The sequence below is a fragment of the Typopeltis vanoorti genome, chromosome 5 (assembly GCF_054136105.1).
Source record: "Typopeltis vanoorti isolate ZY-2024b chromosome 5, IOZ_Tvanoo_1.0, whole genome shotgun sequence".
Lineage (NCBI taxonomy): Eukaryota > Metazoa > Arthropoda > Arachnida > Uropygi > Thelyphonidae > Typopeltis > Typopeltis vanoorti.
In genome coordinates, this window is record NC_143553.1 from 88186691 (window position 1) to 88199057 (window position 12367).

Consider the following 12367-nt stretch of genomic DNA (forward strand, 5'->3'; position numbering starts at 1 on the left):
GATTTCTTAGGGATAAAAAGAACCTCTTTGGGGGTACAGAAATGGTGATGTCCGTTTTAGAGTGGCTTAAAATCATGCATCAAAGGATGATATTGCGTAGATTGTATAGCATAGGATAGAAGCGCCATCTACGAATATCACTTGGAATTCTACTGGTATATTACATTAATACGGTCTTCCTCTTCTGAAAATATAAATAAATTTGTGATTAAAAAATAAAAAAGGTGTATAAATATTTAAATTGTTATTTTGTCATTGTCAATAAATAAAATACATTAAAAGCAGATAAAAGACACTTTTTATTATAATATTATTTTATTTATAGTAATGCTAGATTTCTGCAAAGCATTTTATTTAACTATAAATAGTTTATTTTGTTTAGGGTTTGGTTAAAGCATCATACTGAAATACTTAAACATACTATAAAAACGCGATCCATTACAAATGCTTATAGGGCTAGAGTTATTTCAGAAGCTGTAGCAAGTACACATACTTAAGAGGATATTATAATACCGATGCAACTCACGGCGAAGGGGTACAAAAATCTTGGTAGCAGTCCTCTCGAACTATATGCTATTTAGGTTCTAAATCAATGCCGGATAGATTCACAGACATCGTTGAATTTCCCGTGGAATCTCATCTATGTACAACAATTAACAATTATTTATTGTAAAATTCTACTTAATTGTTGGTAGGCATATTTGCGAATGCATTATTTATTCTAATTAATCTAAAATAATTAATGTAAAATTCCCAAACCGAATTTTAGAACAATAGCAATTGCTATATTATCTATTGTTCAGCATATTTGTCTATTGTGATTTCAAATAGTCTAATAATATAGTGTAAATGAAGAGGCATCATTAAAAGTCCAATGCAATTACCATAATGATTATTGCTGCTTAATGAAACTAGTATTATTCTATAAATGTAACAGTAATGTGTATAATTAACGTGACTCTGCTCTGATATAAGTTTTCAGGATGGAAGATGGCTCCAATTAAGGATGACGTCACCTAATGTAATTTCAATGAGTTTGCGCAAAAATTCAAAAAAAAAAAAAAAAATCTAACTATTGCATATTTCTAACAATTACTCGAATTTTGATTATTAGATCACGTTCTTACTACATGTGACTGCTTAGTAGAGGACCAACTGCATAGAATAAGGAAAAAAATGGCTACGAATGTCATGTTTAAAGTTTAGATTTCATTACAGCTTTGTAGCATCTGAAATGCAATCATTCCACAACTACACGCATTTCGTGAAACCTCCCTTAATTAATTAATTAATTTACATATCTAATTAGCATAGATGGAACTGTGTCATGCAGACCTTTCAAACAGCATGCGGCTCCAGGTATTCATCTCATTGATTCCAACTAATGACTCCACACAGGTAATTTGGTTGACTGTATCGCTGAGGATCTAATTACAACGTTGTTAGATAATTGTGTTTAAGTATGTAGGCCTATTGCAATTTATCACCGCTGTTAGTGCATGGAATCTTTCCAACAGAAAGACCGGCCCTTGCTTGGATATTTCCCATGCATCTCAGAAGCAATAGTATCCCAAAATGCACCCAATTACTACTAAAGACCTGGTAAAGTTTCTATTTTTAAAATCTCTGTCAGTCTGTGATGTACTTAACCTTGTCTAATCTGACTAACACATGAAAAATACCACCTCTTCACTAGAACGTTAAAGAAGACCTCAATAAAGGAATTGACTCATTTAAGTCAATGAAGTCATTAAGAAGTTATTTAAGTCATAAACTGAGGTCCTCTTTCTGTTATCCTGATTGTTTTTCTACTTGGTCTCCTTTCTTGATTCGTACTATGTCTTCTTTTCTACTTATTGGAATATTGAATATTATTCATTCTTCTTTTCTGTTGTCGGTAATCCTGATTATCATCCCGGATCCTATTCTTCCTAATAATTCTTTCCTGTATCTTGGAATGATGCTCTTAATGTCGGTTAATGTCGTAATGTTGTGGAATCACACTAGTTCGTTTAGTTCTTTCTCCTACCATGGAATCATACTCTTCCTTTTGGTTCTCTCCCTTATCGTGAAATCATTCTGATACTCTTGTTCTTTCCCTTACCATGGAATCATACTGTTAACCCCGCCTTAACATAGAATTATCCTCTTCATTCCGATTTTGTCCTGTGCCACTGACAAAATGATGCCACGGATAAGATGATGCGATGTGCTTCATCTTGGTTCTTTTAGTTACACTAAATAGCTCTGGTTCCATCCTCTTACCTTAAATCAAGGTTTCCCAAACTGTGTTCCGCGGAAAGTGAATACGTGCTGCATGAAAAATTATCAAAATTAATATGAGATTGGAATGGTTTTAAATGCTGTGACAAGTTCAAACATGTTTGAAAATCAGGCGCGCCACACTTTGCGTGTGGATTGTGCTATTAATGCCAACGCGCACTGGCTTTGACTCAGTCGCCCGCGGTTGTCGATACTTCCGAGCGCGAGTGAAGTACGGAGGTATCTATTCTAGGAAACGTGCAGTCACAAGCAAGGTCAATGGGATGTGCTGCGGCTCAGCACGTCTATAGTGTTCGCTGTCGCATTTTTGCGATGCGATACAGCCTGCTTCAGCGACAGTATGCGCTTAGCTTTACATTGAATATGAGACCGATGATACTCAACTCTAACCGAGGTGTTCCGTCGTATGAAAAGTTTGGGAAACGCTGCCTTAAATCATGTTCTTTATCTTGGATTTTTCAGTTACCGTAATTATTCTGACTTATTTTATTTTCTTTAAATCATGCACTTAATGTTGGTTCTTCTTTCGGTTATCCTAAATCATCCTAGGTTGTTTTCTCTCACTTAGAAGCATGCATTTCATCTTGGTTCCTTTCAGTCATCCTGGATCGTTTCTTTTCTTTTTTGAACTTGAACCTGATCAAAGGAGTCTGTTTTACAACTAAATAGTGCCGTTATCATTAGTTCGTAGATATCCTTCAGCTTGATTCTATTCTAATAGAAAACTGAGTACGCTGAAATAAAAAAAAAGATTACCTTCCTTCTTGGAAAATGACTGAAGAACTTTTAAATGTTAAATGAGCTGGTATTGTGCCAGTTGATAGACAGTTAGTAAGAGTGCCTTTATCGCTGCATGGGACTGAGGATATTTTGGAACGAACGTAGCAGGTGGCTTTCTTTCTAGGTAACAAGCGACGATCAACATCCAACGCGAGCCATCAGCTAATCTTAAACGAGTGAACAAGCGACGTGGCAATCGATCGTTACTTCATTCTAACGTCAGAGGTCGCCAAGTGTGTCAACTGTTTGTTACAATGAGGTAGCAAAGCCACTTTAAATCCAAGTCTGATGAACACTTTAACTGGCTGATCGACTGTTTTAATATGAGGAATTCATGTCATCAACTGACGAGCGAAATGCTTTCTCAGAACCAAAATATATTTTAAAAAAAAACAATATTTGCTTATGTAAACATTAGTAAATAAAATGAAATGTTAAATTATTTAAAGCAACCTTGAAAAAATTAAAATAAAATGAAATAAAACTTAATTTTATATTACACCTTTTATTTAATTATATTTAGTTTCTTTTGTAGGCAGAAAACTGTTAACACATTAACATACATATTAACATATATATATATTTATGTATTTATTTATATAGTCAGGGAATTAGACAAGCCAAAAATCTTTTTTAGGACTTCCGGGGTAACAAATGGCAATGCTGTAGCCAATGAAGTTTTAACTGAGGCTCGGCTATTGCCGTTACCAAGCCATGACTAGAGCTTTTAGCTTGATAACACTCCATCCACACAGATTTTCTTCATTCAGATGACGGGATAAAGGGTCAAGGACTCAGTCCATCTCCCAGTTCGTTTAAGAACATACAGCCATCCCCGTGGGGTTCCGGGATAAGAATAGCACCAATGTAGCTAATGCATGTCGTACGAGGCGGCTAAAATTGGTACCCAGGGAGGGTAATGGATGACATTGCTGTAGCCAAAGAAGTTCTAACTGAGGCTCGGCTATTGCTGTTACCCTCTTGCCATGATCAGAGCTTTATATAGCTGAATAACACCTTATCCTTACACTGTCCTCTACAGATAACGGGGAAGATGAAAAGCATTATTGCTTCACCCCTTTAAGTCAGTCCTTATAGCCATATAGCCAAAAAAAAAGACAGTTGAATCTGATACGGTCTAATAGCTGTTTTCTGAATTGATTTGGATTTGGATAGAGGCAGGGTAATCATTACTAGTACTTTCGTACTAGACATAGTACCTTTCATAAATTTTTAGTGTTCTAGTACGTTCACCAACAGATCAAGTACTTTCTTCTTTCCGAATAATAACAACATGAGAGTTAGAAATTTGAGTTTAATATTTTTCTTTTCTCCAACCTCCCCATACGTCGCATTCAGTGACACAAGCATGGTTTCTCTTTTTTCCCTCTCATTATTCGCTAACTTCTCTTCTCCTTGATCCCATACTCATGCAATCCGACTGGCATTAGCCAATGAAAATATATTCTTCGCTATCCAAACACTTTTCGTGCATTATAAGATCATTACAACAATGAAAACAAGGGGAAAAAAATTAAATATTTTAACATGAGTAACCACTTTTTATTGATGCACAGCATAATTGGAGCTCATTGAAAAGATAAATCCAGCCGACAATGGTCAGTTTTTAGACGTAGGAAATGTATATCTATGTAAATAGCATATATAAATAACTGAAAATTTAATGTTACATTATTTTAAACACTGAAAGGAGAGTTGTAGAGTAGGTGCCCTCCCGCAATGAGTCTTTGGACTCCCTGGAGGTGTCACTTAATAATAAGAATAAGAATAAAAATTATATGGTAAATTAATACACGTGTTAAGTGCTAGAGTTACAATGAATCAATTCTTTCAGTGATAAACACTGGAGAATTTATTCATTATTTTTAGCAGATTTTGCTAAATTAATTAACTCTTCAGAAATAGTAAAATCTGTAGCTGATGAATGTTTCAATTTTTCTTTTGTCAAAAGAAGTCCATTCATCAAGGGATTTTGTAGTTGATTTCTTATTTTATTCTTATTTATAATCACTACTGAAAATATTCTTTCAGTTGCTGCTGATGAATGAGGGAGACACACTACATCTTTAACTAATGTTTCTAAATTGGGAATATGATAATTGACAACTCAGCTCTTGGACTCATAGATGACTACATTCAGGTGAGTTTGACATTTTTTTTCTTTTCATATTTCCCGTACATGTGTTAATTTAGTGGTTTTACATTGAGTTTATCTATGATAATAAGGTAGTAATATCGTAAAAATGCGCTAAATAGAGTAAACCAAAAGAAAATAAAAATTTAGTACTTTTTTTCAGATCTAGTACCTTTTTTCTGCATAAGTTGGTACAAACTATTTTTACTGGTGGTCACCCTGGATAGAGACTTAAACTCCATTAGGGAAATAACAAGAAGCAAAATGAGAGTAACATAATCCAATTAGAAAAGAGCGCGTATAGGAATTTAAAGATCAGTAAATATCGTTGATTATTATTATTTATCATTATTAATAAAAAATGATGCTCAAATGACTATTACTTAGTATTATTAGTAAATAATCACATCACTGGTAATACAAAAAAGTAATTTATTTAATTTTTACGTAAACATAATCTTCAAAGAAAGATTTCAAACCTGTGAACGCATTAAAACTCTGCTTGGCTAAAGGAGAGCCGATATTAGATACGAACAACGTAACTTTTTCGATCAACTTTAACATTCCAAATTAGCAAGGTAGTGGTCTCATGCTAGTCTGATAAAAATCATCTATGGCCAAATTAATTTAATTTTATACATGTATATTAAATTTAATATATCAAATTTCGATAGCTTCATTGATATTACCACGAGGCTTGAATACCCTCGCGATAGCACCCATGACACTATATTTGCTGAAAGAAGAGGATTAAAAGTTAGATTCTAGTGACCGACTGGAGAAAATTTTATAAGCCTTCCTTTAATAGATTCTAGAATTATTCATCTTCAGCGAATACAAATAGAGTGTTCTCCTTCTTTTTTTTCTTTATGATAGTCTGATTGGCTAAGGGTCAAAAACGGAAACTTCAATTTTAACCTCATCGTAAATGCAAAAACGATCGCATACACAAATCAGTACATACAAATAAATATCACTAAGGATCGGGAATATTGTCTTCCATTTAACAAGCTGTAAGAATGCACTTAACTTCATTGACCATAACAGGCGAAAAGACTGGCTGCCCACTGATTTACAAAAAGTTATGACTAAAAAAAAGCAGCACACCCTTTGAGAAATGATACTTTTGATACTATTTGTTGGAAGTTCGATTTTTATTCTGTGTTCAGTACTTTTAAGGATTTCTTCCCTTTTCTTCACTTAAATAGTTGAAGTGCAAACTTAATTCAAATATTTCTGTTTTATTTCGAGCCTGTGTATCTCAGTGGTTATGGCGTTTGCAGACCACGGCGCTTGACCCCACGAAGGAAGACTTGTTTCAAATCTAGTCGGCGATTAGAGGAAATTTTTCTAAGCCTTTTTTCGACCGGTTACGAGTTAGTCGATCTCTGTCACGGGCAAGTGGTTTTTTCTCCCGGAAACTCGGGTTTTTCGTCCCGTAAACTCAAGAAAATTGACCGTAGAACCCTCATTATTTCAGACATTATATACATTGTGTTAGGTTTAGGGACCACGAGATGGCCTCTCCTACTCCCTATACGGGAATAAAAGGCATTAGTTGTTTTATTTCTTATTAAGACTACAGCATCAAGGCTTTTTACTTGTATTTCTCAGTGAATCAGTCATAAGCATTCCCCTGAATAAATATTGTCGGTGCATCTATGGAAGGTGATTTACCAAAGTGAAATACCAGTAGTTTCCTAGTTTTGTGTAGAGATTAACAAGAAAAATATCGCGGAATGTAAAACTATAGGGAAAAAAAAGTTTTTTTCCTTTCAGAAAATACAGACAAATCGGCCCTTCAGAACACACGCAATTTAATATAAAAAAAATACTAGCTGTGGTGGTGGTGGTCGTTGGATGGCGCTGATGTTGATGATTGGTGGTAGAGGTTTGGTGTAGTGGTGGTCGAGACGGGGAGTTTTACTATGGGTGTCCTTCCGCGATGAGTCTTCGGACTTCTTGGAGGTCACGAATAATAATAATAATAATAATTTTCTTAGGTTTTTTTTCTTTTAAGTGCAAATAATATAAGTATTGCTTTCGTAATACTTATTTTATTGAATAAACATTCATGAACATAATTCAAAAGAAACTATAATATTGTCGAAATTCTTCGAGTATGTGAAATCATTGCTCACTATAAAGGTATATGATAGCCTGAATAGCGCACTCAGTTCACAAAACGAAGTTTTCCTTTCCATTTCAGTACTTACTCTGGTATATGAATTCTGTCCAATTCTATCTATTTTATTTCCATCAAACGAAAATCCCTTATGAAATATCAGCCACGAAACGTTTTTGTGAGAGGAACATTCCGTAGTATAGATTTTCATTTGGCCACTCAACAAACGTTTTCTCTAACTTTTTTACTAGCCTGAGATTCCCGATATCAGGCGGGGACCTTAAGTACAAAAATTCTTTTTTTAGAGAGAGAGTAGTTGACTTCTCGAAGAAAAGGATTATGTGAAATTTGAAGCTATCAGAAAATAGTATAGAGAGAAAGAGAGAGAGAAATGAAAAAGGTTGGTGTGTGTGACTTTTGTTGATAGAAAATTTTCCGGACTTTCCTTCGATATCTTCGAGCAAAGTACTTCTGCCGAGCAAATGTTATTTGATTGTACATTGAGGTCAAACGACTCAGTCTTAAGTTCTCCTTTTATGGTCACTGTTCCCCCATATGGTCTCAGATAGAGAGAGAGAGAGAGAGAGAGAGGTTACAAAGATTGAAAACAATCCTAGGATGTGTTTAATATTTCAAGAAGAACCAATGGAACTTTAATCTGGATTAGAGCCAAATAGGTCTAAAAATACTCTAAAGTTTGTAACTAATACAATGGTTTGCATTCTACTAACTAACACAATGAAAACAAATTGTCTGTAGATAATCGAATCAGGTAGTTATTGTGAATGGCATGCAAACAATAGAAGATGGACTCCAAAGTGGATAATTTAGATTATTATTATGTGAGACTGTTTACAAATTACTCATATGACAAAATTAATTACTTTTATGACGTTTAGCTTAATAACATCAATCCGGCTTTAAATCCGATCTTCAAATTCACTCAATAAGCCGAAAGATTTTGATTATTTCATGGGCACATGCACGCGCACGCACACGCACGCGCACACACACACACACACACACACACACACACACACACACACACACACACACACACACACACACACACACACACACACACACACACACACACACACACACACACACACACACACACACACACACACACCAAGTCACGAAACATTGTTAAAGTTGGGTAAAACTTTACGAACTATACTCGTAGCATTCTTCTAATACCACTGCAAGATACAAAAGCGATGCTTCAACCCAAACACACGCAAGAGACTAATTTATTCGCATGTACATAACCTATTACCCTACATGTACACACTGAGTATCTGTCAACTGTCGATTTAAATCGTGCGCATTCACAGAAAACAACTCTCTTAATTTACATCCTATTTCGTGATAGAAACGAATAAATTCCAGTTCATGAAAACGAAAAAGTTCCATTTGAACCGAAAATCGTATAATAGTACCAAGTATACACTAACAATGAAAATTCTTTGAAACTATTACACATTGTTGCAAATGATTTTTGCTCAAAAAGAAATACAGAAGCTAAATTTACATTATTACAATTTTTTTTAAAAAATCTAATTTTTGTTTACCATTGTTGAATGTATGAATTGTTCGTTTCTCTGTTGATATTGCTTACGGTAAGGCGATTGTTTCTTCCAATACATTGTGAAGTATTTATATCGGCAGTGATTTGGTTGGCAAGATCTCGGTTCGAAACCGATCTACGAAGCGAAGAACATTTATAAGGAATTTTCAACTGAAGATGGGTTAGCTGATCTCAAAGAGAGGAATCGGAAACTCTAGTTTTTCGTCCGATAAAATTACCAGAGGAACACTTTGGCCGTAAAAATATAAATAAATAGCCTGATTGTTCCTTTCAGTACATTTCAATTGGATGGAATCAGGGAGCTATCAAATAGATATAATATAAACTAAAAATAAATGAAAAAGAAGAAAAAAATACTGACTGAGGTAAAGTTAATGTGCTAATCAGTTATCTTTTCATTAACAAAGTTAATTACTTCAGACTATTATTATTATTATTATTATTATTTTGCAATTCATGTTTCGAAATATTAAGAACGTTATTTGAGAATGGCATGCGGTGATAAAAAATAAAAAGAAAGAAATGAAAAGTCAGATTAGAAGTGAACAGATTAAAGAAAAGATAACCCAGATAAAAGAGAGACAAAGAAAGAAATTTAAAACGAGAACTCAAATATAAAAAGAGTACCAGATTAAACATTTCAACACTGATATCACTTTTATCAGACATCATTCGCGGACCAAATGCAGCCTACCAATAGGAGTTCAAAGTGACACACACATTCAACCATCTAACAGAAAGAAAGATAAAAATCTTGTTGCACTTAATGATGAAGATTTGGACGGTCCGAAAGAAAACTTGAGAAATAATGAATTTTTCAAGTACGTAGTGTTTCCTAAAGAAGAAATAAAGTCCCTTTTCTTTATAAACAATGCAGTAAATTACAGTACACGGAGTTCTTTAAGAGCTTAATCTATGCATTATGATGCTTAGAATAATAATAAAAAAAAACTGACTTTTTTTTTTTTTGATATCTGGTTGCAAGCTGTTCGTAGAAATTGAAAAGAAACCTTCTTGGATGGCTAACCTTACAAGAGCACACTACCTACTCACGTAATTATATCAGTCAATATGCTTTTTAGGTTTTCTACACAACAGAATGATTCAACAAGGCCTGTCTCGAGAGTACTGCAAAAAGTAACACTCTTGAAATAAACTCTTAGAATTATTAGTGATGGATGAGACCAGGACATCATGAATGTAGAAAAAAAAAACAATTGTACACTGTACTGAGAGCATAGACCGTGTCTTGCTGAAAAGAATTGTTAACATTTCCATGTATCATTAAGAGTTGGGAATAACACGTACCCAGAGGTCTCTCGTAAGAGTAGAAGAACTAGCCCTCGGGAAGATGCACACGTTAAATATTATTTGTTCTATATTTTAAAAAGTATTGCGTCTCCCATTTATACCGTTAAAATAGTCAATATATAATGAGGACAGATTGCTTTTCAACCGCTAGAATATTCAAAACTTAAAGAGAAAATGCAACAAAAATCTAAGGTTTGTTTGTACTTGCTAAACATAAAAGTACCGATGTTTGAATAATTAATCAGCTTATGATGGCGATTTAATTAAGTTCGTATTCTTTAAAATTGGTTTGTAGTTTTAGGTACAAGAATAGCAGACGAGTGGAAGGCATTGCTATCTGCGCAGGCGTTCATTGTTGTGCTAAGCCTAATCACTGGATGATGCACCTGGTGATTATATTCTCAACTATGCGTTTGTGTTTTATATTATTAGGTTGCATGATGGACTGTTTCCATAGAAACATGACATACAAATAGTTTTTTTTTTGCTTATTTTAACCCTCTGCTACTATTCGTCTTTTCGTTGTTCTGAAAGTAACGTACAGTATTAATAATAATAGAACATCTTTGCCATCTGAATGTCACGATTCCAATCATTCTGTTTGTAACTTCGACAACACATTTTCTCTCCGTTCATCGCATCTCTATAATTGGTCCCGGTGGAGCTAATTACTGACGTATTTACCGGGTGTGCTTATTGGGCACTGATCATTATTTTATTGTGAAAAGTATTGTTTATCAGTTGAACATACGTTCTTGTGAGGCCAGAACATCCTCACAAATAAAAAGTTTTCGGACTACTAAAGAAAATAATAAAAATAAAATTTTCGCTCACGATTATATTTCCTTTCACCTTTCACTGTTTTACTGGATATTAAAAGAAAGAAAAAAAAACTAAAAATAAATCAACAATGAAAAGCAAATCACCAATAGGAACAGAATACTCACAGTGATTGTTTATATATATGCCTTAATGTCAAATCGGATGTGACGTCATGAATCTAGGCGTGGCATTACTCACAAAGAAACGTACTTTACTTTCGTTTCTTTGCATTTTTTTCTCTCTTTCTCTCTCTCTGTTTTCCCACAAGATTTACTATTTAAATTTTATTACTTTAATTCCACCTTTTTTTCTTCATATGCCACTTTCATAAACAATTTATGAATCTCCACTCTCCAGCTCTCCTGAGAATTATAAATTTAATGCAATTGATATGCGGACCACCCTAAAAAGTTATACGCCAGTCCAAAGTCCCAGCTGACAGTTGTAACGAATGGATTGTAGCAGCGTTTAATTATGCAACTCATGTTTCATTGTAATAATGTCCCGAGACATTTATCATGTATTATAGCTCTTTCCATAAGTCACTTCCAAGCGCCTTTTGATACATGGAGCTTTGAATTCGTCGCTTGGATGTACCCGTAATTCCTGTGCGTTGAATCACCGGAAAGGTTTTTCTTAATAGATAGAAGAATCCATTTTGCGAGTGTAGCAATCATATATGCCTTAGAAACGCACATGAACGTTTTTATTTTCGAATATTACTTAAGATCTCGTTATGAGCTTGTTATCTATTCTCATGGTGCCTATAATCGCTATTTTTTTTTATTGATAGTAACGGAGCACGGTGATGTCATCCACTGCTATTGTTCATTCACGGCAGGATTTAATGCACCCTGTCTTTCTTCTTAGACTACAGAAGAAATTATAATCTTTTGTCTATCTCTTCAAGCATCAAGATCAGCAAAGGATTGTTTTCGGCTGGTTTGCTAAGATATGGTGGTGAGGGTGGGTTTTCGGACCCCGGTGACTTTGTAGGCATTGCCCAAAAAGTGTCCTTGTTGAGATTTTTTACAGGGTAGTTCACCATTGCTTCCCCCCCCCCTCCCAGTTTTATCCTGGCTCGGGACCGGCGTATGGCTGGGACGTATTCATGACTGTAATCCATGTGTGTTCACGAGGCCGGTTTGCCTGCTCTGGGGGAAGAAAAACCAGAGTTTCCGGGTGAAAAAACTTTACCTTCGTATGAGACCGGCTAACTCACCTTTAGTCGAAAGAGACCTGATAAAGGTTCTTCACGTCACTGACGGCAATCGAACCCAGGTCTTTCCGACCAAATGGT

The 12367-nt window shown here is 34.7% G+C and overlaps 1 long non-coding RNA gene across 1 annotated transcript in view; it reads right to left on the minus strand.

Moving 5' to 3' along the window:
- Positions 1-275: 275 nt before the first annotated feature.
- The window catches only part of LOC150106629 (uncharacterized), a 43102-nt gene continuing 31010 nt past the window's right edge, over positions 276-12367 (minus strand). Inside the window, exon 2 of the long non-coding RNA XR_016548322.1 lies at positions 276-640. This is a non-coding gene — a long non-coding RNA (uncharacterized LOC150106629). The remainder of the gene's footprint in view (positions 641-12367) is intronic.